This window comes from Rattus norvegicus, chromosome 4 (assembly GCF_021556685.1).
Source record: "Rattus norvegicus strain SHRSP/BbbUtx chromosome 4, alternate assembly SHRSP_T2T, whole genome shotgun sequence".
Taxonomy (NCBI): domain Eukaryota; kingdom Metazoa; phylum Chordata; class Mammalia; order Rodentia; family Muridae; genus Rattus; species Rattus norvegicus.
Window position 1 is genome coordinate 153,449,753 of NC_141537.1, and position 26,068 is coordinate 153,475,820.

The 26,068-nt window shown below is 47.4% G+C and overlaps 1 pseudogene; it reads right to left on the reverse strand.

The window, feature by feature from the left end:
- Positions 1-24,814: 24,814 nt before the first annotated feature.
- Polr2l-ps2 (RNA polymerase II, I and III subunit L, pseudogene 2) lies at positions 24,815-25,171 on the reverse strand (annotated as a pseudogene).
- Between the last annotated feature and the right edge of the window lie 897 nt (positions 25,172-26,068).

Sequence of the window (26,068 nt, forward strand, 5' to 3'; positions counted from 1 at the left end):
CACACGAGGTATATTTTAGGCTGCTATCAGTGCAACTGTTCCCCTGACTTCATTTTCAGTATGTCTTATTAACATCCAACTTTACTTTTATACGTATGAATGTTTCCTTTCGTGTGTGTATGTGCACTGCTATGTAGTGCCCACAGAGGCCAGAGAGGGCATTAGATTTCCCCAGAACTGGAACTATCGATGACTGTGAGCTACCGTGTGTATGCTGGAACTGGAACAGAACTGGAACGGGGGATCTCTGGAAGAGCAGCCATTTTTCTGAACTGCCAAGCCATCTCCCCGCCCTCCAGCCTCTCTTCTGCTTGTCATTGGTATGTAAGGAGACTGCTGATTTGGCTTCTTCTGTTGTTTGGACAAAGTGCTCATGAGCTGCAGTAATCTCCTGATGGAGTCTTTGGTGGTCTCTTATGTGCAAAATCATCTTATCTGCAAACAGGGAGACTTTGACTTTTTTCAAATTTGAATCCCTTTAATCCTTCTATTTTATTGATGCGACTAGGACTTCAAGCACTGTAGTAGATAGGCATGGTGAAAATGGACTCCCTTGTCTTGTTTCTGACAGTGTAGGAGTGGTTTGATTTTTTTCCCCACTTAACACGATAGAGGATATCAGTTCTTCAGGAATACTTTTTATTACATTGAGATATGTTCCCTCCGCCCATAACTTCCCTTTTATAACAAAGGGATATCTGATTTTTGTTAAAGTCCTTTCTATGCATCATTTGAAATGATCACATGACTTTGTCCTCGAAGTCGTTTATTTGTGAATTATGATTATTAATTTATTTACGTTGAATAATCCCTGTATCCCTGTAATGAAGCCAACTTCATCATAGTGAATGATCCTTTGGATGTGTTCTTGAATTCAACTTGCAAGTGTTCTGTTGAGGAATTTGCATCCATGTTCATCAACCTATTCCCAAAATGTCACCTGGGATTCCTCCGTGGCTTCATGTCCCGCTGCCTTTCACCCAGTTTACTCCACATCAGCCGCCTTGGCTTGCTATACCAACCACACCCTCTCTGCAGATTGCCTGAACTTCCCATGTCTCTTGGCTGAGATTCAGTTTCCTTTCATCGACATAATTTGCTTTCCCATGTCCTTTAACGCTGTACTCACTCCAAGGCCTCCCTAATCACTGTTTAAAACTACAAACCACCTTCAGTGCTCGCTCGCTCACTCTCTGCTTTGTTTCTAAAGCATTGCTTACCAGCCAGTATGTCACATATTTATTGATTAACATTGATTATTTTCTGGTTTTCCCACAGGATATATACACATGGAGGTGTGTGTTCGATGTTGGACCTTCAACACCTTGAACAGGGCCAAGGACGTGGTAAGTCCTCCCTCTAACAAATCCAAATAAATGAATTAAACTTTTCATATAATTACATTACTGAAGCTGCCAAGTCTGTTTTTTTTTTCCTGGTAGTTATTCTTGAATCCAGAATTCAGATAGTTGCATTATTTTTTCTCTCTCAAGAAATCTACTTAGCAGCTGCATTTCCTTCCATTAGAAATGCTGACATTGTCTTGCCAACAACCTTCCACGGTTCTTCTTTGCAACTCTGTCCTGCGTTGCAGTGATCTGGGTCTGGGATTAAAATTTCTCCCCTCTTTCATTCATGTTTCATCATTTCATTCAATCAATATTTCCAGACTGCCTCCTCGATTTCTGAGTTTGTTTTAGCAATTAAAAACAACTTAAATACATTCCCGTGTCACACAGCAGTGCCGAGTGATCCCGGTCACACAGCTGGACTGGCTCATCTTCATTGAGAAGCTGACTATGCCGACAGTGGTTTGTATAAAATACCTGCATGGTGGTGGCACAAGCACTTGGGAGGCAGAGGCAGGCAGATGTCTGAGTTCGAGGCCAGCCTGATCTACAGAATGAGTTCCAGGACAGGCAGGGCTACACAGAGAAACCCTGTCTTAAAAATATGCAGAGGGGCCTGGGGATTTAGCTCAGTGGTAGAGCGCTTACCTAGGAAGCGCAAGGCCCTGGGTTCGGTCCCCAGCTCCGAAAAAAAGAACCAAAAAAAATATGCAGAGAACCCCCCTAAAAAACAAAAACTCACCGACCCACAATCAGAAGCAAGAAGCCAGCCTTTAGGGACAACTTAGGAATCAGAATAATTACCTGTGTAATAATTGACCCTAAAGGGTCAGACTTTGATCAATAATCAATAATGACGAATTCTCTAACCCCCTCTACTTAGGAGTAGTCAGAAAAAGCCTACGTTCACCCCACTCTGCTTCCATCTGCACACCCCTGCTTCCAGCTGGCTGCTTCCAGTGTCCCTAGGGCAGGTCAGGGGCCTGTCTCTGTCTGCTATAAAGATGCATCGCACCTCAAAGTCCTGCAAAGCACAGACGACAGTGGCGGCCATCCCTCCTGTTGTACCAAATTCCAGCAAAGAGGCCTTGTCTTCCCTCTTTGTCACTCTTTGTTCAGTCTCAGAAGAGTATGTGCAAGTGTGTGTGTGTGTGTGTGTGTGTGTGTGTGTGTGTGTGTATGTGCGTGCCTGTGTGTGTGTGTGTGTGTGTGTGTGTGTGTGTGTGTGTGTGTGTATGTGTGTGTGTTGCTGTCTCCAGCTCAGGGCTTTCTGCACAGCAGACAAATGCTCTACCACCAAGCCCAATCCGTGTAGTAGCTCTGGTCTCTGAGAAGAGCTATTATTAACTGAGCAGCCAGCAGTGAAGATCGATGAAGCTACAGATGTTGGTGGTTCTTGGTGATGGGACATGGGAGGTCATTGTATTGCTCTTTTTCTTGTCCATATGTCTGATTTCCCCCATAATAAATATTAAAGTTATATTTCTCTTACTCTGCATTTTCCATTGGGACCCACTTTTCCATATTGCTGGAACATATTTATTCCTTCAAATGAAAGGGAGAAACTGAATGTCTCTGGTGCCAGTCTATTTCAGGGCAGCGAACAGAATAGAGAATGCTGCTATTAAGAGCTAGTGGGTGACTGGCGGTGAAGCCAGCCTCGGTAGTGGTCTCTGCTCACTGACACCATGGCCTATGGCAAGCTCTCTTTTTGTTTAATTAGATTTTCCTGCCTTTTCCAACTTACAGGCAATAAATAAGCTGTTTAATAATTTGAAACTCAGTGACCGTATTTAAAGAGAGAGAAAAGAGATGAAAATATATAATTAGATATATGGCATGCGTAGGGTTCTGGGTTGATTCTCAACATGGCAATAAATGAATAAATAAATAAAATGCAAAGGAAACTACAGTTCATGTTGAAAAACAATGGAACAGTCAATGCTTAACTAAAGTGCTACCCATGCTGCTTGAGGAACCAGTGCCCAATGTCCCTCTGATCAGTGTGGTGCCCCAGCACAGGAGGACCCTGGGTGTCTGCTGGGACACATGGTGATTGGGGCTGCCTATTAATTTATCTCAGTTTGGGACTATAATCTTCTTGACCTCTGGGTCTCTCCTTATTCCTGCTCTCTCCCATTTTTCTTCTTCTAAAATGACCAAAAGAAATACAACTTGCCATTTAGGTGAGAAAAAAAAATTCATCTCCCCATCAAAAAATCAATTAGTCAGTGGAGAATTTTATTAGTCAATCATGTAAAAGTAATTAAAAATATTGATTGATGGGGGTGGCTGTGGCTGGGAGCTGCTGCTGTCCCTGTAGTGGGTGGGCAGACAGCCTTGGCTCACTGGGGAGGAATTGAGAACGAGGGCTTTTAAATCATTCCCCAATGTGCCTATTCCAAGGTCAAGTGGGGACACGTGAGACAAGGGACTCAGCTGATTCTGGAGCCTTACTCTCATGTGAGAAGTGAGTCATGAACACAGGTTTCTCATGTGCATTGCATGAGACAACGTCTGCTCGTGGCAGAGGAGCTATGCTCCAAAGGGAGAGGAATTCCAGCTTCTGGCCTAGCCTTGTCTGGGGCCTCAGGCTGGGTAGCATAGAAAGCCACTTGGGCCCTGTGTCCGTCAGGGTAGGGACTCTCCCTGATGAGAGTCTGACATGAAGAGGACGGCATGGTAGCTCAACTTTGCTTTGCTCAACACTCAGCTTGGAGGTCAGACTAGAAAACGTACCCCAAAATACTGATGATGTTACATCTTTTTTTTAAAAGGTTTTTATTTTGTTTTGTCTTTTTTTAAAGATTTATTTATTTATTATATATAAGTACACTGTAGCTGTTCAGACACACTAGAAGAGGGCATCAGATCCCATTACAAAAGGTTGTGAGCCACCATGTGGTTGCTGGGATTTGAACTCAGGACCTCTGGAAGAGCAGTCGGTGCTCTTAACCACTGAGTCATCTCTCCAGCCTGATGATGTTACATCTTGATGCTAAACTCCTTGACTCACAAAGCTTAGCAGTTTGATGGGCAAAGTGGATTTTGCTCCTGAAACTGCACATTGGGTTGGATGTGGTGGGGACCAGCAGTCTCTACTCAACCTACTCTAACAGATTGGGGAACACAGATTTTTACTGTTCCTTTTCAGGAACCCTGGGCTTCCTCATGACATGGTGGCTAGTTGCCAAGGATAGACCTCTTGAATAAGAGACACCCAGGCAGAAAGTGAATGTCTGTATCCGACCTAGCCCCTGATCCCGTCACCATTGCTTCTTTCCACAGATTTTTGGTCATGCAGCCATCTGACAAGAGCTCTACCCCACCATTTACCTTCTCTCTAATGTTCATGGAAGCCCTGCTATGGCTGTAGAGTTCACCACTGACCTTGGTCCTAGCTCCTGGATGATTTACTGTGTTGATTACCTTTTACTGCTGTGACTCCAGTACTTAGTAGAACAACTTAAGGAAGGCTTCTTTTTGGCTCAGGGTTTCAGCCCATGTTCTCTGGACACTGTGGTGCTGGGCTCACATAGAGGCAGAACACCACAGGGCAGAAGCGTGTCACTCATGGCAAACAGGAGGCTGAGAGTGAGACAGGAAGGGTCTAAGGAAGGTATATTCCTAAGGACCCATGCCTGCGTGTGATGCTTTGTTTATGCTTGGTCCAGTGAGTAGCACTGTTGGAAGGGGTGACCTTGTTGGAATAGGTGTGGCCTTGCAGATTGGGCTTTAATACCCTTGTCCTAGCTGCCTGAGAGCCAGTATTCTGCTAGCAGCCTTCAGATGAAGATGTAGAATTCTCAGCTCCTCCTGTACCATGACCACCTTGATGATAATGGACTGAACCTCTGAACCTGTAAGCCAGTCCCGATTAAATGTTGTCTTTTATAAGACTTGCCTTGGTCATGGTGTCTCTTCACAGCATTAAACCTTAACTGAGACACTGAGTCCCACCCTGTTCTCCTTACCCACATTCTGAGTGTGGCTGGAACTGAATCCACGCTGCCTGGGAGGAGTGTGAGTGCTTCTGAGTTCCAAACCTTAATGGATACAGGTACCAAGATCCTCAGGTCTGTTTGCTCCATGAGTCTTAACCCCTGCCTCTAAATCCAGAAGGACCCAAGCCCATAGGCATGAGGGAACAAATGCTTCCCCACTGCTGGGCTTAGCAGGTCCCCCAGACACAAGTCCTGAGTTGAGATATCCCTGACACAGAGGAAATGAAGGAAACCTTTGCTGCTCCAAGAAGGCAGGCCTCTGAGGTATATGTGTGAGGCAGTTCCCAAGGTGTCCACTATCATCCACCCACTTTGTTCCTTTGCCTGGGGTCTTGGGAGAAAACCCTTATCTGATGTGACTTTAGTCCCCATGGTGGTTTAAACTAGAATGTCCCCAGTAGGCTTATATGCTTGAATTCTTGGTCCCCAGTTAGTGGAACTGTTTGGGGGCATGTGGCCTTACTGGAGGGGGTCTTTCATTGCGGGTAGCCCTTGAGTTTTCAAAGCCAACACTATTCCACTATCTCTCTTTGTCTCACAGTTGTGAATGTAAGCTCTTGGCTACTGTTTCAGTGCCAAAACTGCCTGCCTGTTGCCATGCTCCCTGCCTTGGTGGTGGTGAACTAATCCCCTGGGACTATACACCCTAATAAACTTTTTCTTCTATAAGTTGCCTTGGTCATGGTGTTTGTCACAATAGAAAAGTAGCTAAGACAGTCCCCTTAGAGACCTCGAACAGACACAGTATGCCCAGGCTGTGGGGTACATCTCCTTCCTTCCTGGGGCTCCTGTATCTCAGTCATCATGACCCTAAATGCTCCCATATTGAAAGGGTCTGTGCCTGCTTTTCGGTCTGATTTTTCCCAAAGTCACCTCCAGGATTGTATGCAGGCTGCTGAAGCTCTATAAAACTTGCTGTTTGTTTAGACTGGCTGACATTTCCACAGTCTTTTATTAAAGAAAAGATCCTTGGGAGATGGCAGGATGTTTGCACAGAGCTTATGCCCTCTGCCTCTGGCCCCAGTGCCCTAGAGCAGTGGGGAGGGAGCAGGGACTTCATCAGGAACCCGTGGTAGCTTGGAGAGCCTGTGCAGAATGCAGGCAAGAGCACAGCAGGGCAGCAGGGATGTGGCATCTTTTTTCTGTCCTGAAAAGAAAGGTGGGCAGCCACGCCCCTTCACCAGATGCAGAGACTCCGACTACCCCTAACCCCGGATGCAGCGATCCTCCAGGTCTCTATTTGGTTCTGACTCAGGGTTCGAGAGTTAGGGCACACAGTAAGTAGAGGCCACCCATCCCCCTGCTCCTTCCCGGAACTTTGGCTCCAATGCAGAGGTTCAAGACGCTTGGGCTGGGTTTCCAGCTCTGGAGACCAGACTGGGTATTATTAGTCTGTCTTGGGCTCCGGTGTTCTGATCTCTTTCCTCCCCTTCATGTCTTGTATCAGCTTCTGTGCCCTGACAGCCATGAGGTGGGTGGCTGTATATAGATGGGATCCATCTTAACTGCCTCCTTCCTCAAGTCTCTTTGGCCAGACTCAGCAGAGGTGTTCTTTCTCTGCCTTCCCATGGGTCCTTCTGAAGAGGAATGACCAAGTTCACACCCCTTTACCCTGACAGGGGTCTTCTGAGGGGAAAGGTGGCCTGCTCACCTCCCTCAGCCACCATGCATGCTCTTCTGAAGAAGGGGGTCTGTTTTCACATCTCTTGGTCCTCACAGAGGCTCTTCTGGGGTTTCATTCTCCTCTCTCTGCCTTCATTCCCAGTATAAGACCATGGAGTCACCATCATATCATTTGGGGATTGGGCACCGAGTCCTATTCGGAGTAACCTAGAGAGAACCCAGATCCTGTCCTGGCCGCTGTGCTGAGAGGCCACGGCTCTTCCGTGGGTACTCCAGCGAGCGCACTGTGTACCTTGAGCCTCCCAGGGCAGACAGCCAGGCATCGTCATCTCTTTGTAGCGCCTGTCAAACAGCAGAGGCCAGGTTCTGGAACCAGGCCTGGCAACCAGAGGGATCAGGGACACAGAAATAGAGAGGGTACCTAACGGTGCAGTCTTGGAGAAAAGAAAGGTCAACTCAGCAAGCCCAGCCTTCTCAGCCTCAGCACGAAGAGCCAAAGCTTGTGTCTGATTTGGCCTTAATTAAATCTCACCACAGGCCAGGCATATGCACTGAGGTAAATTGATGGGCTCAAGCAGTATCCTTGTACATCTGTGTAAACACCCCTCCATACCCTCTGCTCTGGCTTTCACCAGATATACACAGAGGGCATCTCCATTTAGCTGGCACAAGGCTTGGGTTGGGTCTGACTGCTGACAGGATTTCCCAGCACCGTGTCCGGCCGTGAGAGAGCTGCATGTTTTGCATGCCTACAGATCTAAAAGACCCAAACCATCCAGAATACTCCCACCTCTTTCCAGAGGTTGAGGGCAGTGGGATCCTCAGGGGTGGCAGATGGGGAAGGAGGCACGAAACAGAGATGAGCAGCCCATCACACCCTTCTGTTATCAGGTTCTCTCCATGCATAGGAACCACAGAAGTTTCTGGAACAAGGGTGGAGCTGGGTGGCCGATCTGGAGCCCTTCTTGTGGCACCACGCAATGTGCCATGGGAGTCATGCCTCTGTCACCCCAGGTGAAGTCTGGGGAACTCTTTGTAGGAGAGGGCTGAGAGCCTGGAGAGAAGAGGTCCAGATATATCTGGGTAGGTGTTGTGATAGAATCAGGGCTTGCATCTGTCATGGTCACACCAGGTCAATACAGTCCCAGGTGGAAGAAGTTTATTGAGGACGATGGAGACAGAAGTGGGTTGGGGGAGAAGAAAAAAGAGGAAAGGGGCAGGAAGGGTCTTCCTTTTATTTAAACTGACTCCCAGGTAAACGTGGGAGCTGAACCCAATGTATGCTAGGAACGTGTATGGCCACTGCCATGGCAACAGATGCGCAGGTCCCTTTTGCTTGCAGGTGATATCACTACTGGAGGCCAAAGCGGTTCCTGATACCAACAGTAGGGGCTTCCAACCTGGGCTTGCAGGTCCTGAGACTGAAGAGAGACATTGCTTCCTTGGGATGCCCAAGGGAGTTGGAACTTTAAGGAGAAGGGACAAAGGGAAAAAGGCTTTGGGAAATCTCCAGTGCTCCCTGAGAAATGGTGCCCTGCCCTGTGGATGTGACTGAAGCCCATGTGGCTCCTCACTGGGGCACAGAAGTTTCTAGAACTTAGCAAGAATTAGGCAGCAGACTTCCCAGAGCTTGATCTAGGCCCCATGTCTTCTCTGAGGTACTTTCCATGTGTGTGTGGGAGTGGTGGTCTTTGTCAAGATGAGGTGTTTTCTCACCAAAGCCCTAGAACACAGGTCAGACCATCTGTCTGGGATACCCCTGGGTGTGGAACAGTTGGCTGGAGAAGGCACAGAAACAGAGGAAGGAGAGAAGTCTGAAAGCGGGAGGGTCCACTCCCAACACTACATGGTTTCAGTCCTGAGAGGAGCCCCTTGGGCCTTACTGGGAATCATCCTGGTTTCTGCACTAGCCCAGCATCATTGAAGGCCACGAGGACCCGAGGACCCACCCACTCAGCACATACTGCAAATGTCCACAGCACACACCCCCATCACAGCCTTTCAGCTACCTCAGCACCAATTGTCACCTGGCTCCCTCAGTGCAGGATACCTGTTACCCCTAGCACAGCAGGCCTCTCTCCCACAGCTCAGCAGCAGCTGTGCCAGTCCTTTGTCCTTGGGACCCCTCGCTTCCAGCTACCTCCACTGCTTTGTGCCTTCCTTTGTTCTTTCCACATTAACCAAGCAGCAAGCTGCCCCTGATCCTTTCCATTCAGACCTTCCTGCAACTTCCTGCAGGCAGAAGCCCCCATTCCTAGCAGTGGCCCCTATTCTGCTAGCACTGCTCTTTTTTTTAAGACTAAGGACAATTGTATTAGAGTTTGAGAAGACACAACAGAGCGGGCAAGCTGTAAATCTCATGCAGCTGCCAGGAAGAGGGAGATAGAAAAGAGGAAGCAGTCATGGCTTCAAGAGAGCAGGCAAGCTCAGTAGTGGGGGTTGGAAGCAGCCACATGGCAGAATCAGGCACGGGGAGTCAGGAGGAATAGCTTCAGAGGAGTGAGAAAGCCCAAAGCTTCAGGGAAAGCTTGCTTAAGCTTTTGCCAGCATCCAAAAGAAAAAGCGAAATGAAAAAAGTTACTTAAAAAACAAGCAAACAAGCAAGAAACTGAATCGACACTCAGAAAAGCTGCAGGCTCCACAGTACTGTATCTGCAAGGTGGCTGCGGGTAGCAGGCCCATCTTGTGGCTCTGTCTGCCTCCCTTGCAGTCCTCTTCTGCTTTGGGCTCTCCTGATTCCCCTCTCCTCAATTGTCTGGTTCTCTCTCAGCCTCGGCTCAAGTCCTTCCTCTAGAAAGGCTTCTTTGGAGGAATGGTCCTTTCTCCAGCCTGGTCCCTTACATTGCATGAGACCTCCTAGGGAGATGTAAATAAACATCTTGTCATCCTGGACAGGACACTGACAACAGACTCAAAATATGATTCTACCTGAGTCCACCTTGGTGAGCCAATGAGTACACTGGAGGTACTTCTAAGAGTACGGGTGAGAAGTTACTTACCAGAGTATGCCCTCCACAGCATGGGCAATGAAAGATTCATGAAAGCTACATCCTGGAGTCTCTGCATAACTTCTCAACAGCTCATTACATCAGAGGGGCTCCTCTCTTCCCAGCAGCCCTTATTGCTTATGTAACCTTGGATAAAGGAGAAACCTGTGAATATTGTAAGCTTCAGGGACTTGCTGAGACTTGTTTTGTTTTTATGCCTTAACGCCATGGAGGGAATATTTCAAGCTGGAACTTCATGAGTCTTAATGAGCACCTCCCTAGGATAAAAATATTTCCCTTTGGAGGATATTGTCTTGTAGACTTGCTTTGCTCTATGCCACATGCCTGTTCATCAATGACTTGATACTTTACCTCAACCCATTGAGGGCAAGTTTCTCCTGTCATGGACCCTTCTTGTGGTCTGTGACTCTCCACTCAGAGCATTCTACCCATCATCATGAGGGTTCCAGTGCTGATGCTCTCACTGTGCCAAATCCTGGAAGCCTCGTGCCTCAGGCCAGCCATCTGTGTGGAGAAGCAGCTCGAACCAAAGGCCTCTGCTCAGAATCACTTTACAGATACTGGCCTCAGAATGGCTCATCCCTGGGCCAGCTGCCCATGATACCTGGCTGTCCTCCAGCTGTGGTAAACATCTGCAGCAGCTGAGCCTTGCTTGTTCGCTCTGCCACACGTGCTCTGTCTCAACCCCTCCACTAGGGACACTGAGGATGATGTGAGATTCACACTACAGTTTCCTGTGATGTAATTAGCTCCCATGAGCCTAGGGAGGTGGAGGTTCCTGCAGATGTGTGTGTGACTGTGCCGCCCATCACCAGGGACTTCGAGGTCTACATGGAGATTACCAGGATTTGCTCTGCTGCTTTAAAGGGACAGTATCAAAAAAAAATAAAGGGACAGTATCATGGGTTGCCTTAGTGCTGCAGGAACCCCAATACTCATCCTCTAGAGGCATGACCCAAACCAGTAGCTTGTCCACTGTAGAGGTGCAGGGACATTTCACAGTAAAAGTGTTGGATGAAGGCTCTCTGTTCTCAGATTCATGGTGAGACTGGAGCTTTTGGGCAAAAATCCCTAGGCCAGCAGCACCATCAGACTAGCCAAGTTAGCACAGCTACAGTCCCAGGAACCAGTTAAAGTGAGGAGTCATAGAAAAGAGTTGAGAGGAAGATTTAATCACTGTGTGGATTTGGAAGAAGAACAAACAAAGGAGTCCAATGTCCATAGGTTCCTCTTTTAAGATACTGATACAAGCTTCAACTTAGAGGAATGACTGGAATAGAGGCAAGATGTATGGTATGCCTAATGAGTCAGGCCTGGTCAAGGCATGGTCAGGTGGATCGATGCCTCAGTTCTAATTCTGCAGTATAGTCTGGAGAAGTCCTTAGCTCTTGAGGGAATATGTTGACTTCCATGATTACTAGGATCTAAGATAAACCCTTATGATCATGAACAATTACTCTTGTCTGAGAGAGGCATGCTGGTGGTCTATCCTGAGACGCTGCTATTCTCAGGATCCAAACTTCTTTCAGGTTTAAGACAACAACCTTTAGGCACCAACTGGAGAGCCACAACAAGACATTATAAACGTTGAAGGCGAGATATCTTAGTTACTCTTTGTGTGTGAGGTAGGTTAGGTGTCATGGGTTTGGAGAAGAAATTCCTTGAGTTGTTAATATGTCTACACACAAAGGAAAGAAAGTGACCCAAAGCTAAGTAGACATTAAAAATAAATAAACAGGTGCCAGGCTGTTAATTCTATTTTTAGTTACTTATGGGACCACGTGAGGAGCTGAGTTTTTAAAAAGTACTTTCTAAGTACTTGATATAATAGTATGGACTGAAATGTGTGGCAAGGTCTCAGGGCCACCCAGAGTGACCACAGAGGTGGAGCTATTGAAGAGCAGGATGGAATCCATGTGGCAGAGAGAGATGGGTGGGAAGAGACTGGAAGTTCAGCTGTGTATGGGAGAGCAGGAGCTTAGGGGAAGGGAGTCCAGAGTGACCACCAACAACTTCTCTTCGGTGAGATGTCCTACCCGGCAGCCACATCCAAAATATTCACAGTTTGCTGAGGAACCACTTGTGGAGGGATCTCAGACAGATAGAAGTCTTCACAGGATGGCCTTCTCTTTCCTGGCTACTTATGTCCTGTGGCCAGGGATGCCTATGTGGAAACAGGAGTCAGAGATAAATCTAAGGACTGATCTGAGCCATGCTCAGGCCTGGGCCATAGACATGGTCCACCAGAGAGACATGCCTTCTATCCTAGAGCTTCTCCTCTCCAGGAGGCAGAGGGTGAAAGGGTGCAGGAACCCAGTGGGTTCTCTGGAAGTTAGAGAGAAGCAGGTGCTTCAGACCCTTCACTATTACCACCATGATTGTGAGCCGCGCCAGGTCTACCAGTTGTCCCTCTGTTGTCTCTGGATAGGGTAAATGGGTGTTTTAGGGCTGTTAAGGTTTGGCCAGGGGAGTAACTGGAAATATCAACTGTCTTCTTGGTCCGTGTTTGGTAGAACTCGGCTCACCTGCCACTACCTCCTCCAGGCAGGCCTGCATGATACAGATGCCAGGGGCTTCATGCATCTCCAGGTGGTCCCAGTCCTCTTCAGTACCTGGCAGGAAAGACTCTCTCACTACCTTGTGCCATAGGTGATAGTAGCCCAGTACCTGCCTGTCACCTGTCTTGCCAAAGTATCACCTGTGCTGCCTGACCTCAGGGCCACAAGAATCCCCAGTAGCAGTGCGGTGTGCAAGTGACAAATGGTTAAGAACAACCAAACTCAGTTATTATTTCCTCTTCCATGTCCTTGTGATGCTCACTTTGGCATCTAGCTGGTCTGGCACCTCTCAGTAATGAGCCCAGGGAACAGCTTGTTCTCTTACAAGCAGGGGGCCAAACACTGAGCCCTCAGCTCTACACTCACTGGCCAGGCCCTTTCTGGCCTCTGGCTGGGGCCTGTAGCCAAGACTCCTTTCTCTGACACAGTGGCTTCTTCTCTGAAGTGTGGCACCCACCCAGAAGTGTTTTCTATTCAGCGTGTTTTTCTTGCTTTTTCCCAGGGTCTTTTCAAGCTGGAAATAACCCAAGGGATGACACCGGGTGTCTTAGTTACTTTTCTATTGCTGTGATAAGGCACCATGAACAAGGCAACTTATAAAAGAAGCTGTTTAACTGGGCTTCCAGTTTCAGAACGTTAGAGTCCATCTTGACCAGGCAGCTTGGCAGCAAACAGCACATATGTTGGTGGGAATGGCTGAGAGTTCATATCTTGAACCACAAGTAGGAGGCAGAGAGAGGGAGAGAGAGAGGGAGAGAGAGAGAGGGAGAGAGAGAGAGAGAGAGAGAGAGAGAGAGAGAGTAATTGGGAGTGGTGTGTTTTGAAACTCTAATGTTTGTCCCCAATGATACACATCCTCCCACAAGGCCATACTTCCTATACTTTTCAAACAGTTGAACCAACTGGAGACCAAGTATTTAAACACTCAAGTCTTTGGGGACCATTATCGTTCAAGCAATTACATCAACTGCTCTAGTTTCTGAGTGTTCTTGTCATCCATGGCAGGCACTGAGTAGAGAGCATCCCAAACCTATGTTCTCCATAACAAAGGCATATTTTCCTGAGGATTATACAGCCAAGCTTCCATGGAGCATGACCCAGGCATGTCTTCTAACAGGATATTGAGTGCACTCTTTCCTTGCTTGCTGGAGCTCCATGAGGTCCAGATGTGAACTGCAGACAGAGAGCTTGATTGTCCTTGACAACCACCTACAACACTACTTAAGTTGGTAGGAATTCTGCCTTCTTTGCTTACAGAGCCAAAGCCCCAGAGTTCCTGTACAGAAGGCCTGTTCCCACTCAGGAAGAGCAAAGACTTTGGGAAAGTCATACCAGTTCTCTGAGACGTGACCGATGCCCTTTTGTTTTATATACAGTCTCCATCCTGTGATCACCCTGCAGCCCTGGATCCTCCCTCCATGATTCCTGTGCACCTCATCATCCTCACCTCATGAATATTCATTATGCCTTTTCTGAGCTGGGCCTTTCACATCCATGGACATGGAGTCCCTTGCCTTTCTGGTGGGAGGGGCAGCCCGTGTCTGTGCTGACCTTCCAGTCTTCTAACTGTACCCGTCTATCACACCTCTCTTAGGTCATTCTGTAGGATGAATGACTTCCAAGTGTCATGTCTGTTGCTGTGATAAGACATATCAACAAAAATCATTCTAAGGGAGAAATTGTTTAGGAAGTAACAGTATGAAGCTCTCGAGACAGCTAATTATAGCATATCCACAGTCGTGAGCTGGAAAAGAATGAGAATGTTTGGCACTCTCTCTTGTTCAGGATCCCCTGCCTAGGGAATAGTGCCACCCATAGTGGGTTGGGTGTTCCCACATCAATTAACATAATAAAAACAGTCCCCCTTTGCAGACACACTCAATTTGATGTAGACAACTCTTGAGACTCTCTAGTGACCATAGTTTGTGTCAAATTGTCAAAACTAATGATCACAAACGACAAGTGTGTGACTGAGCAGGCAGTGGCTGAGTCTCCATCTTCTTGACTGCCCAAATTGGGTTAGCCTGCTGGCCATAGACTTCATAATGAGGCCAGACTCTCAGATTTCATTGGCCGAGCCAAAGGATCCTGGTACTGGCCCAGGGTAGACATATCAGAGGGATGGAGTATAAAACCTACATGGCAGATCTCTTTCTTTATGTGGAGGCCTAGGGCCCTCACTTTCTATCCAGATCTTTGTTCTTGTTCTGGAGCTTTTCCTTCTGTAGGCTTCTGTTGGTGGTTCAAATCCATTATCCTGTGTCCTGGGCTAGGCAGCCAGCTCATTGTCCATAAAAGACTCAAGGGAGGGCAGGCAGTCAGAAACCTCTATGGAAGCCATGTACTTGAAGACAAAAGTAATGTGGGAGTATGGTAGATACCCCACTGATGATGGACTACTTTCCAGCTTGATGGGAGATAGAGGTCTAAGTGTCATGGAGTTTGGAGCGTTATTGATTGCCCCACTCTTGGGGATTCCTACAAAAAAATCTCTGAGAAATCCTGTGATGAAAATCACTTACAGACATAAAATGTTGAAGCATTGCAAGCCTGGCATTTCTCCTGTACCTGGGGACCCTGTGCACTGCTGCTGAGAGATCCACTGCAGCTCGTGTGTCCCTAGAGAGCCATCCTAGAGCACTCCAGCCTCAGGCAGAGCTCTGGGAGTCTAGGGAATCTATGCCATACCTAGAAAGAATTCAGACTTGCCCCCAGAGCACCTCACTGTGGCCAGCCCCAGGCTTGGGAACCATCCAGAATCTTCCTAGGATCCTCAATTCTTGGCTCCTTTCTATTTACTCTATCCCAAGGGTTAACAATAAACTGATGTTTGAAAACGTTATTACCGAAGTCATCATCAAAAATATAGCTCAATAACTGAAAGCGACAGGGCTCTAGAACATTCTCTTTCATAGTGATGGGTCGGAAACCTGCATGGCATAGTCAGCCTTCCATGCTCACTTTCAGCATCAGCAAGTCTGTGGAGTGGGGACTGATTATGTCTGTCCTGACTCTTTTGTGTCATGAGTCCCTAAACGGTACAGAACAACAACTCTATTCACAGCATTTACTGACAAATTCAGAGGCGACTTGAAGCATATGGGAGAATTGTCCCTCAGCCGTACACAGTGCTGCCTGAGTTTATGGGCAGATTTGAATATCCTAGGACTTTGGCATCTACAAGGGGTCCTGGAACTAATCCCCCCTCAATAGCAAGGGTTAGCTGAGCTAGCAAATGACATGAGCTGACACTGTGGGTCTCCCACAGATAACAGAGAGGCTAATGCTACACAGCTGTGAAGGTGTGGTTCTGGTGAAGTGAGGAAACCAGGGCTGGGCCTGCGCCCTGGCCAGGGAGCATAAAGGTACTTTGGGGGTGTGGTGGGGGTACTTAGATCTTCATGCTGTGGCCTGAGTAACTGATGTGGGCTTTTGTACTTTGGGGAATTCATGCACCTTAAGTTGTGCGATCTATACGTAGTGTTCAGCAAGAAAAGCAATCAATGAGATCGAGCTACGCTACACAGGGCAAAATGGAAGATCAGTGACGTAAAAATCAATGGGAAAAAATACAGTCTATAGGAAATGTGAGGAAATAATGAAAAACAAACGAATCCCTGAAAAGGAACGACGAGTGGTCAATAAAACATATGAAATCAGGGACCAGGGAGAGGGCTCAGCGAGGACGGCACTTGCTGCCAAACCCAGGGACCTGAGTTTGATCCCTGATCCCACAGGGCAGTAGGAGATGTTGACTCTTACAGGATGTCCTCTGATGTCCATGTGTCTGTCGCCTCCTCCACCAATCAAATGAGCTCTTTATGAAAGCCAGTGCACAGCATCACTGAACAGAAATTGCAAACTAAAATTGTGGAATGCAGTTTCTATGCCTGTCAGGAAACAAAGCTCATGCCTGGTCATCATTCCCAAATGAGTACGGTAGAGCAGGGTGGACTCGGGTCTGTGATGGGGACAGAGTAAATTAATCTAGTCACTCGCAGAGACAGAGCCTGGAAATGTGTGACTTTGGAAGCACGTTCCTAAAGCTGCTGAAAGTCCATTAGTGTCAGACTCTTATACAGCAAGGAGGCCGAAGCCAAAGTGACATGCCCCATGGCGTCACTTGTGACTTGCCCCATGGCACCATTTGTTGTGGCACGAAGTAGATGAATAAATTGTGAGATATTTCTCGGCTGGAATCCATGTGAATGGGTTATCATATGGTAAGTTCAGAATCAAGCTTTAGACGTGTCCATAGACAATGTCCTCTATGTCCATGCCCTCTCTGTGTGCCCACGCATGCGTGTGCAGGTGCACTGGCTGGTTTTCTGTGTCAACTCGTCACAAGCTGGAGTTACCAGAGAAAGGAGCCCCGATTGAGGAAATGCCTCCATGAAATCCAGCTGTAAGGTATTTTCTCAATTAGTGATCAAGGAGGGAGGGCCCATTTTGGGTGGTGCCATCCCTGGGCTGGTAGTCCTGGGTTCTATAAGAAAGCAAGCTGAGCAAGCCAGGGGAAACAAACCAGTAAGTAACATCCCTCCATGGCCTCTGCATCAGCTCCTGCTTCCTGACCGGCTTGAGTTCCAGTCATGACTTCCTTTGGTAATGAACAGCAATGTGGAAGTGTAAGCTGAATAAACCCTTTCCTCCCCAACTTGCTTCTTTGGTCACGATGTTTGTACAGGATTAGAAACCCTGATCAAGACAGCATGTATAAGATGGTGTGCAGTGAACCATGATTGCACACACTGTCAAGTAGGCTGCTGGGCCGTGCCAGGCCCTGCTTCCAGGGAGGAGGGACGCCATGTGACTTCCAAGTCAGGGGGAGACATCTGTATATTTTATTGCTTCTTCGTGAATTTCAGTTTAGAGACCAACAGATGTCAACTTTTACCGATTCTGTGGGTATCTGGAATATACTGATATCTGTTATGTTGTTCTCTACTTTTTAAAATACTCTAAACAGAATGTCTAAGCATTGTTTTTAAAGGAAAATTGTGGGAAACTACTTTAAAAAGATGTTTAAGGGTTTTGTTGTGCAAATAATCTTAGCATTGGGGAGGCTGAGGGAGGAAGGTTGTGAGGTACAGGTCATCCTGGCCCACATAACAAAACCTTATCTTTAAAAAACTTAGATAAATAAAATAAAATAATTAAAAAAAACCCCAAAGATAGGTGGTATTGGAGACAGGTTGGGTGTGTCCCTTCTGTGACTGAGTCTGAGTCGCCACACCTCTCCTTCCCTGAAGGACAATCCCTGTAGTACCGTGGCCTTCATCACCACCCTGAAGTGTGCAGGTCCTTGTATCCCAACCCCAGGTCTCTCTGAAGCCTCTGCTGTCCAGATCACAGCCCAGGGAGCTGCTGTGGATCCTGTGCTAGGCCAGAGATCTACGTTATTAACTGCCACCTAGGCCTGACACCAGGCTTCCGGGCAGCTTCGAGCTTTGTGACCCCCTCCACAAGCCTCTTCCTTCCAGCGATAAAGGATTGGAAGCCAGGTTTACCCTAGACCTATTCACATTACAGCATACTGTCCTGTGCTTAGAATTTGATAACCATGACCCTTGCTGCCATTGTCGTTTGGGTTCCCTCCCATCCATCCAGCCAGCCAGCCAACACCAGGAGGCCATCAAGGATCTCTCCCCAACAGTGCCCTCCTTCGAGGCAGCAGCAGCTCTGCCTTGTCCTCTCTCCACACTAAGAAGTGGCACATGTCTATATCTCAAACAGCCTCAGCCTCCAGCAGGTCCACCCACCAAGGCCATACCCGGAGCTGCCTTAGGTGCCTAGGCTCAGGGGCCTCACAGGAGGTAGATATAGAGTAGGAAGGGCATTGGTGAGGCCATGTGGATCAGCAGGCTGATGATGTCCTTGAGGACCTCCTGATCTCCATTGAGTAGTTGGTTCTAGTATCCCAGATGAGGACAGACTCACACATGGGCAGCAGCATAAAGTTCAGAGCTGAGGACTCTGGTGAGGTCACTGGATGACAAGTGGATGAGTGGGTGGTGGAGGAGTAAAAGGGTGTGTCAATGGAAGAGGAACCTCATTGTGGGAGGTTGAGGGGCAGGAGTGGCTCTCTCTGTGATAGCAGGAACATGAGGCAGCCGAGCATACTGTATACACAGTCAGGAGAGAGACAGGTGGGGGTTGGTGCTCCTCTCACTTTCTGACTTTTATTCGGCCTGGGACCCTATGTCATGGGATGGTGCCACCTACATTCAAAGTAGCTCGTTCTGCCGTAGTTAAGTCTATCTGGAAACACCCACCCAGACATGCATGCCCAGAGGTTTGCCTCCTGGGTGGTTATAAACATCACCAAACTGACCAGGCAGAATGAACTTGTGTCCTAATGGATGTAAGAACTCGAGATGAACTATTACTGATTGGTGTTGGATGGATGAATGGTTGGGTGAGTGGTTGGATAGTGGGTGAGTGAATGAGGGGAAAGATAGGTGGACAAGTGACATGAATGGATAGACGGACATCTAAATAGGCTGTCCAGGTGATGTACTAAGCTGGATAGAAGGTATGGGGCAGAAACACACAAAGAAGGATGGCATCCCATCCCCTGAGTACAGACAGCTTAGTTCAGATCAGGTTATGTACCTGTCCTGACAAGCTTGCCTACAGCACTTTCCCAGGGCTCCTGGGAAGCAAGCAGGCTGCTCTCAGAGAGGGATGGGCAAAATCAGGAGTAGAGCTTTGTCCTTGATCACTGTGGATATAAATTTCTGATAACATCGGGTGCTGCTTTTTATATAGGCATCAACAGATATCCAGGTAGCCCTGTACATAAGCCACACACAGATTGACTTAGGGAGCTATTCCTGTCTGTGTACACACACTCACAAACCCACACACCCAGTGCACCACATAGAGATGCTTTCAAAACCAAGTCTCCCCTCAGTGACAGCAGATAGGCACGATACACCACCAAAGGGTAAGTGGCCAGCTTGTGCAGACATGTGCGTAAACAGCAAATTAAAACATAAAAGAATGAATAATTTTTAAAAATCTCGAAGCTGTGTGTAACATTCCTCAACCTGCCTGGCTCCCTGCCATCCCCAGCATGAGCTCTGTAGCCTGCACCCCAGATCAGACCCTCAGTCCACTGTGGCAGAGGCCGTGGGTTCTTCAGCAGCTGTTTAGCCTCCATGGTCCTGGACATGGTCCCCAACCCCTGACCCAGAACTTTGAAGCCTCTGCCTACAAACAAGTGAACATCTGGAACATATCACAGTTCCAAGGCCTTCCCCTGGACAGAGAACATCTGGACACTGGTGGTTGGCCTGGGGGCTCCCTTCGATCCCAAGTTCTGTCCAGAGTCATTCTTGGTGGTTGTGCTGCTGTGTCCTTGCTCTAGAATATGCAGCTGAGACTCAAGCATTGGCTGGGGATCTAGGCTCCTCACAATGGCCTGGATGGTGGACTAACTTTTGAGTGCCTCTGTGGGCCACGCAGGAGCACTTGGGAGATTGGTGTTTCTTTGAGAGTAGTGGAGGCCTTGGGTGGAGCCTCCTGCATGAAGGAGTGGTTCAGTAGACCTGCATCTCCTGCATGATCTCCAGGTGTCTCATACAGGCACAAAGGGCTGATTTCACCCTTCCGGGGGAAACAGGGAAGGGGGAAAGTCTGGGGTGCTGTTATCTTGACGTTTTCTGGTTTTGTCTCTGTCCTATAGAAAACAGGATAGACTTGTAAAGGAATGAGTCTAGGAACTCAAGAAAGCCATCTGCAGGGTACCCCAATGCCTCTGCTCTCAGAGCTGGGGAGCAGAACCCCTTTTTGACCCTCCTGTCTTTCCTGGTAAGACAGACTCTGGAGGGGAGGGCAACAATGATAGGCAGGATGCAAGCTAGCGCCAACCTCCAGGGGCCAGAGAAGTTTGATAGGTACTGTGAGGGCCTGGAGACATTGTCAGCCAGGCCCCGTATCCACTAGCTTAGGGACTCCTACTCCCCTGGGCCATGTGGAGGGATGTTATCTGACCCCAAGCTGGAAGTGGATGGTTTTGTTCATAGGGGCTGTGCTGGAGAATGGGGGGCTGAACCATTGCAGGGTGGAGGGCTGCTCTCAGCTGTTAGGAAGAACCAGGCAGGTTGAGGAATAGACCGGACTAAGTCCTGGGGGGCTAACATTGTGCTGTCCTGGATGTTTCCTTCCTAGGTTGGGAGAATGTTAAAGCCCTGCTGCTTTCCTGCTCGAATGCTAGAGCTGAGCTAAAGTGAGATTGGGCGGAGCTTTGTGAGGTCTGCACTCCCAATGATAACCTCTACTCATGTCATGGTAGAGGTGGAGGCTCAGAGAGTTTTCCTTCCGTGGAAAATCTAAATGAATGGCAAGTCAATCGCCACCACCTCAAACTGAGAACTTTGGCCATACTGTCATTCTTGTGTCTCATGACCCTTCGATGGATTCTAACTGAACACAGTCCAGTTCCAGGGCTGTACAAATCCACCCAGCCTCAGTTCCCGTGTCCATGCCCCCTTAGAACATTTAGTGGATACCATGCCTATCACTGAAGACAGAGGTCCTACCCAAGATCACATTCTTCTGGTCACCTCCTCTGACTGGCTTGCAAGAAGCTAGTCCCCTGATTGCAGCTGATACACCATGATCTAAACATTGTGACTCTCGTGAGGAGTGCATTTCAAAATAACTGTGATAATCTCATGTTCCGGGACTATTTTTATAGACTGCCTTCAGGCGAGCAAGGTTTGCCTAAAACTCGAATGGACAGGAAACAAAACAAAACCCACAAGTCTGTCCAAAACAGCAGGGATCCGACCAGGTGAATTGAAGACTGTTGCAAGCTATTAGGGAAAATGCTTATTCTGATTTTACACGTGACTGAAGGCAGTTCAGTCATTATCAAGTCAGCACTGAGAAAAGTCGGCAGCCACGAGTCAGGGACTGCTGAAATCCTGTGTGCAGATGACATGTTTACCTCTAGGTGAGGCTCACCCTCCTGAAATCCCCGAATGAGTGTGGGTACAGGAAGTCAGGAAGAGCCTGGGAGAAAGGGGTGGCATTTGAGTAGGAACCCTTTTGCTGGGGACAGGAATTGACTCCTGGTCTCACACGGCTGCAAGGAGCAAGAAGGGCTGATTGTGTGGGTCTGATCGCAAACTGGTCTCCATGCTTTTGGAACAAAGAGACAGAGAGGGGAATGGCAGCTACACTGTACTGAGTAGCTGGTACCCAGAACAGAAGACAATACTTGATGCTGCGATTTGAACTCTCTACCACTGAGCTACAGCCCCATCCCCAAAGAAAGGATTTTTGAAATGTCAAATCTGATGTGAGAGCAAAAAGGATAATAGATAATAGTTGTTGTGGTTTTTTTTTTTCCGGATGAGGACAGTTATGGCTTGCAGTAGACCAGGGAGGCTGTCCGGGGCTACCTAGAGCTGAGATCTGTGGAAGGGTTGAATTTTGCTGCTCTGTAGCCACAAGCTCACACCTTCAGACTCAGGGGCCAGTGTGTGTACTTGTAGGGATCTGTGCACACACATGTAAGTGCTTGTGGGCCCATGGCAGGCATGTGCATACTTGTGACAGCATGGAAGGAGAGTGGGCAATAAGACCCGCCCACTCACGGTGCTGTGCCCAGGCTTTCTTTTCTGAAAATGTCTAATGAAGAACCACTGGACACAGGTTACAGACTGATATGGTCTGAAGTTGGATTTTATATTAAGAAACCAACCAACCAGATAATAACAAAATCATTGCTACAAAGGGCTATATTGGGACAATGGAAGGAGTCTAAATATAGATTGAATATTTAGAAATGCCTTATCCTTAAATTTCTTGGTCTGGGGGCTGGAGAAATGACTTAGTGGTTCAGAGAATATATTGCTCTTATATGACGTGAGTTCAGTTCCCAGCACCTACGCTGGAATGCTCACTTTAACCTCAGCCTCAGGGAACCTAGTGCCCTCTTTTGGCCTCTATGGGCACTGTGCCCATCTGTACACCCCAACCCCCCCTCCATCCCAACACACACAAATATACACACACTTTTTAACATCCTGGTTTTGAGTATTATACTGAGTCCTCATAAGACAGTGCCCTTATCTTGTTACCCTTGGTGAGTTTAAGCCAAGTGCAGATGAGATATTTTTAAAATTGCTCCTGAGATTCCTTTGTAGTTTGAGACTGTTTTCAAGGCATAGCGCTTACAAAGTGAATCTTTATCATCACAGTGATGCAATCTGTGTCATTTACAAAGAAGAGAAGAGAGAGGCTAGTGAGGCTGGAGGCTGAGCTCTCCCCTGGACTGCACAGGAAGGGTCCGGCCCTGTGACCCCGGGACCCTGCTGGCTTTGTTGGGTGGCTAAACCCCTGTTCAAAGAGGTTTACAGGCCACAGAAGCACTGAAGTGTAAAATGGAAGGCCGGAGTCAACTGAAAATCAATTGTGTAGAAGAAAAGGTCAGCTGTATGTCAGGGAAGCTTCCTTGGCAGGCTGGAGCCAGCCCTGGGGGTGGGGAATGCTCCTCTCCTAAGACTCCCCCCTCTTTAGCCTGCATCCTGGGGGCTGTGGGGGAAGGAACAACCACAACATGAGGTCCAGAGTTCAGCTCTCTAAAATCAAGGCAGTTGGTGGAGCACTCAGGCCTCCCCAAAAGAAAATTCCTCAGGTGAGTTAGTTCAGTGAAGGATTTACAATATTGTGATATAACCAAAATATGTGTGTGCATGTGTGTGAATTACAAAAATATTGGTGATCCTACATGCAACGTAAATACTTTTGGTTTTGCAACTAAAGCCAACATTAACCAAAATAAAAATGAATGGTGAAATTCATGCTGATGAGTAAAAACTTTTGTTTTTCTTAATTGTAAGTTGATATTAAATAGAACTGAACACACCGTGACACACAAGGAAACAGCAAATTAAGAGAGCTTTATATGAAACCTCGAATGTCCTTGAAGGGCACCCGAGCTGTGCGGAGAATGGAACACACACCATCTCTGGGGACCGCTGGAGTTCTGGTTACAAAGGATTTGGTTCCTGACTCCAACCTGTTGCTTCTGTTGCCCTGACTCTACCTCAGGACTCTCTGCGAGGAGGAAGATGATGTCCCCTCTGGTGTCTCTTGTCTGCTTGACAGTGGATGATTAAAGGCTAAGTGGGTGGTGACAGAAGTGGCTTATCAGTTCCTAGGACAGGGTTTCCTCTCCTTGTATGTCTCCTTCAGTTCCTCCACAGAGCGCCTTGAAGCTTCTCTGGGAAGGCGCTAATACTTGGAAGTGTGTGAACATCCTAGTGGGGTTTTAGTCAGGGTTTGTTTTGTAAGCTTGAACACGGTGTCAGAGGAACCAGGTTGTAGCTATGTAGTAGAGAGCTGAAAAGCCAGGACAGGAAGTCACACCTGTCACCAAACATTTGCATTGCTCCCACAGAGAACTGCTCCCATTGTATTGAGTCAAATGCAGTAAGTAGGAAGTCTTCAGGAGGCCTAGAGTATCATCTATACTCATCAACTCTTCAATCATCTGCCCACCAAGTGACCAACCATTAGCCTCCTGTCTGCTCTAGCATTATCCTATTCTGTTCTCATTCATGATCTACCCACCCACCCATTCATTCTCCTCATCCATCATCCTCCATCCACTCATGTACTATCCATCTACTCACTCATCCTCCTGCCCTTTATCTATCCCTCATCTATCCACCTATGTGCACATCCGCCCACCCATCTTATTCTATGTGAATCACCGTAACAAAATACCAGAGCCTTGGCAGCTTAATCAAGACATTTAGTTTTACACTTCTGGAAATGTAAATCAAGGTGCTAATGAGGTTTCTGGTGAAGGCTCTCGTCTTCTACTGCATATGGCTGTCTCAATATGGCCTTTCTTTTGTTTATATGTGGAAAGAAAGATCCCTGCTGTCTGTTTCTGTTTTTATAAAGACACAATGACTTATTGAATCCAACATTGTGATATCACTTAACCTTGATTACATGGTCCTGAGTCTTTATCTCTAAACAAAATCTTATTGGGACCTGGGGCCTTAATTATATAAATTTGGACGAGTCCATAGTACCAATTACTCACATAACATTCATTCATCAATCTTTCTGCCATTCATTCATTTTTTTCAATCTGTCTTTGATTTGTTTTTTTTTAATTAGTTTTTAAGACAAAATCTTGTTCTGATGTCCAAGATAATCAAACTCATGGCATCACTCCCGATTTAACCTTCTTACTACTCGGGTTATAGGTGTATTGGGTATTTTTTTTCTTGGTGGTTCTGCAAAGGTCTTTACTAAACAGTTCCTTCCAGGATGACAGGACTTAGCCACAGGGCCACAGCCAGGCAATACACTCATATCCCCAACACCTCAGTTTGAATACAGCAGGACAGATTGCCCTTGGCCAGCTGAGGAGGGCAGGCTCTAGCAGTCACTTCTCTAGGGGTGCATAGTTCTGCAGTTTCTCAATCAGGTCCACGTGTGCAAGCAGCATGCAGCGGCAGCAGTAAACGCTTCAGGCCCAGAGCGTCCAGAGCATCCCCCTCCGTGTACTCTGCCTGTAGCAGACCCAGGTAGGCTTCCCATTTGTTACCGACGATCTTCCCGCAGGTGAAGCAGCGAACTGGGATGATCATGGCGGAGTCTTGTATGGGTATTTTTTTTCTTTTTACTGGGATGAAATTATCTGGCACAAACAGTTTATATGAAAATGGGTTGTTTTTAGCTCAGTTTGTGGTGAAGTCACAGGAGCAGGAATTTGAGGCAGGTGGTCATTTTATATCTGAAAATCAAGAATAGAGTGATGAATGTTAGTATCCAACTCAGGTTTTCCTTTATTCGCTGGTCTCGGGCCAAGCAAAAGTGCTGCCCCAGTTCAGTAGATCTTCCTACCTCAGCTAAACCAACCCAAACAATCGCCCATAGGCAAGTCTAGAGGTGCGGCTCTTAGGTTATTCTAGACCCTGTTGAGTTGACAATCAATACATCACAGCGGCATCACAACGGGCTTGAGCTAGGATCCCCAGCTTGCCTATGGCTGTTTCCTCCCTGTCAGTCCATCTATCCATCCGTCCATAAATATTGATCGAGCATCCACTTTGCCTCAGTAATTTTCTAGGTATAAGAGATACTTGGGCAAACTATCAGTTCACATTGAAAGATAAACAATATAAAATAAATAAACACAAAAATAGCTATAGCGATGCCAGGGTGCAGCAATAAATAATTAACACTTTCACCTCCAGCCAAGGACTGATCAGAGATAAAAAGCAGTACCCAGGAGGGTTCTGAGTTGCAGAAGCCCCATGTATTAAGAGGCCTTCAGAGCTTCTCCTTGTGTTTCCCCCAGTTGTACCAAATGCCAGTTTACTGCCCAGATACCCCACTGCTCAGGCCAAAGACGCTGGGAGCCATGCACTCGTCAGACTCTCAGTTCTGGTCCTCAGTTCTGGATGCTGACTACTCCTGAAGGCCCACGTGTTCGAGGTTTGATCCCCAGAGTGGTGTCATCGGGATGTGGTAGAATCTTCAAGAGA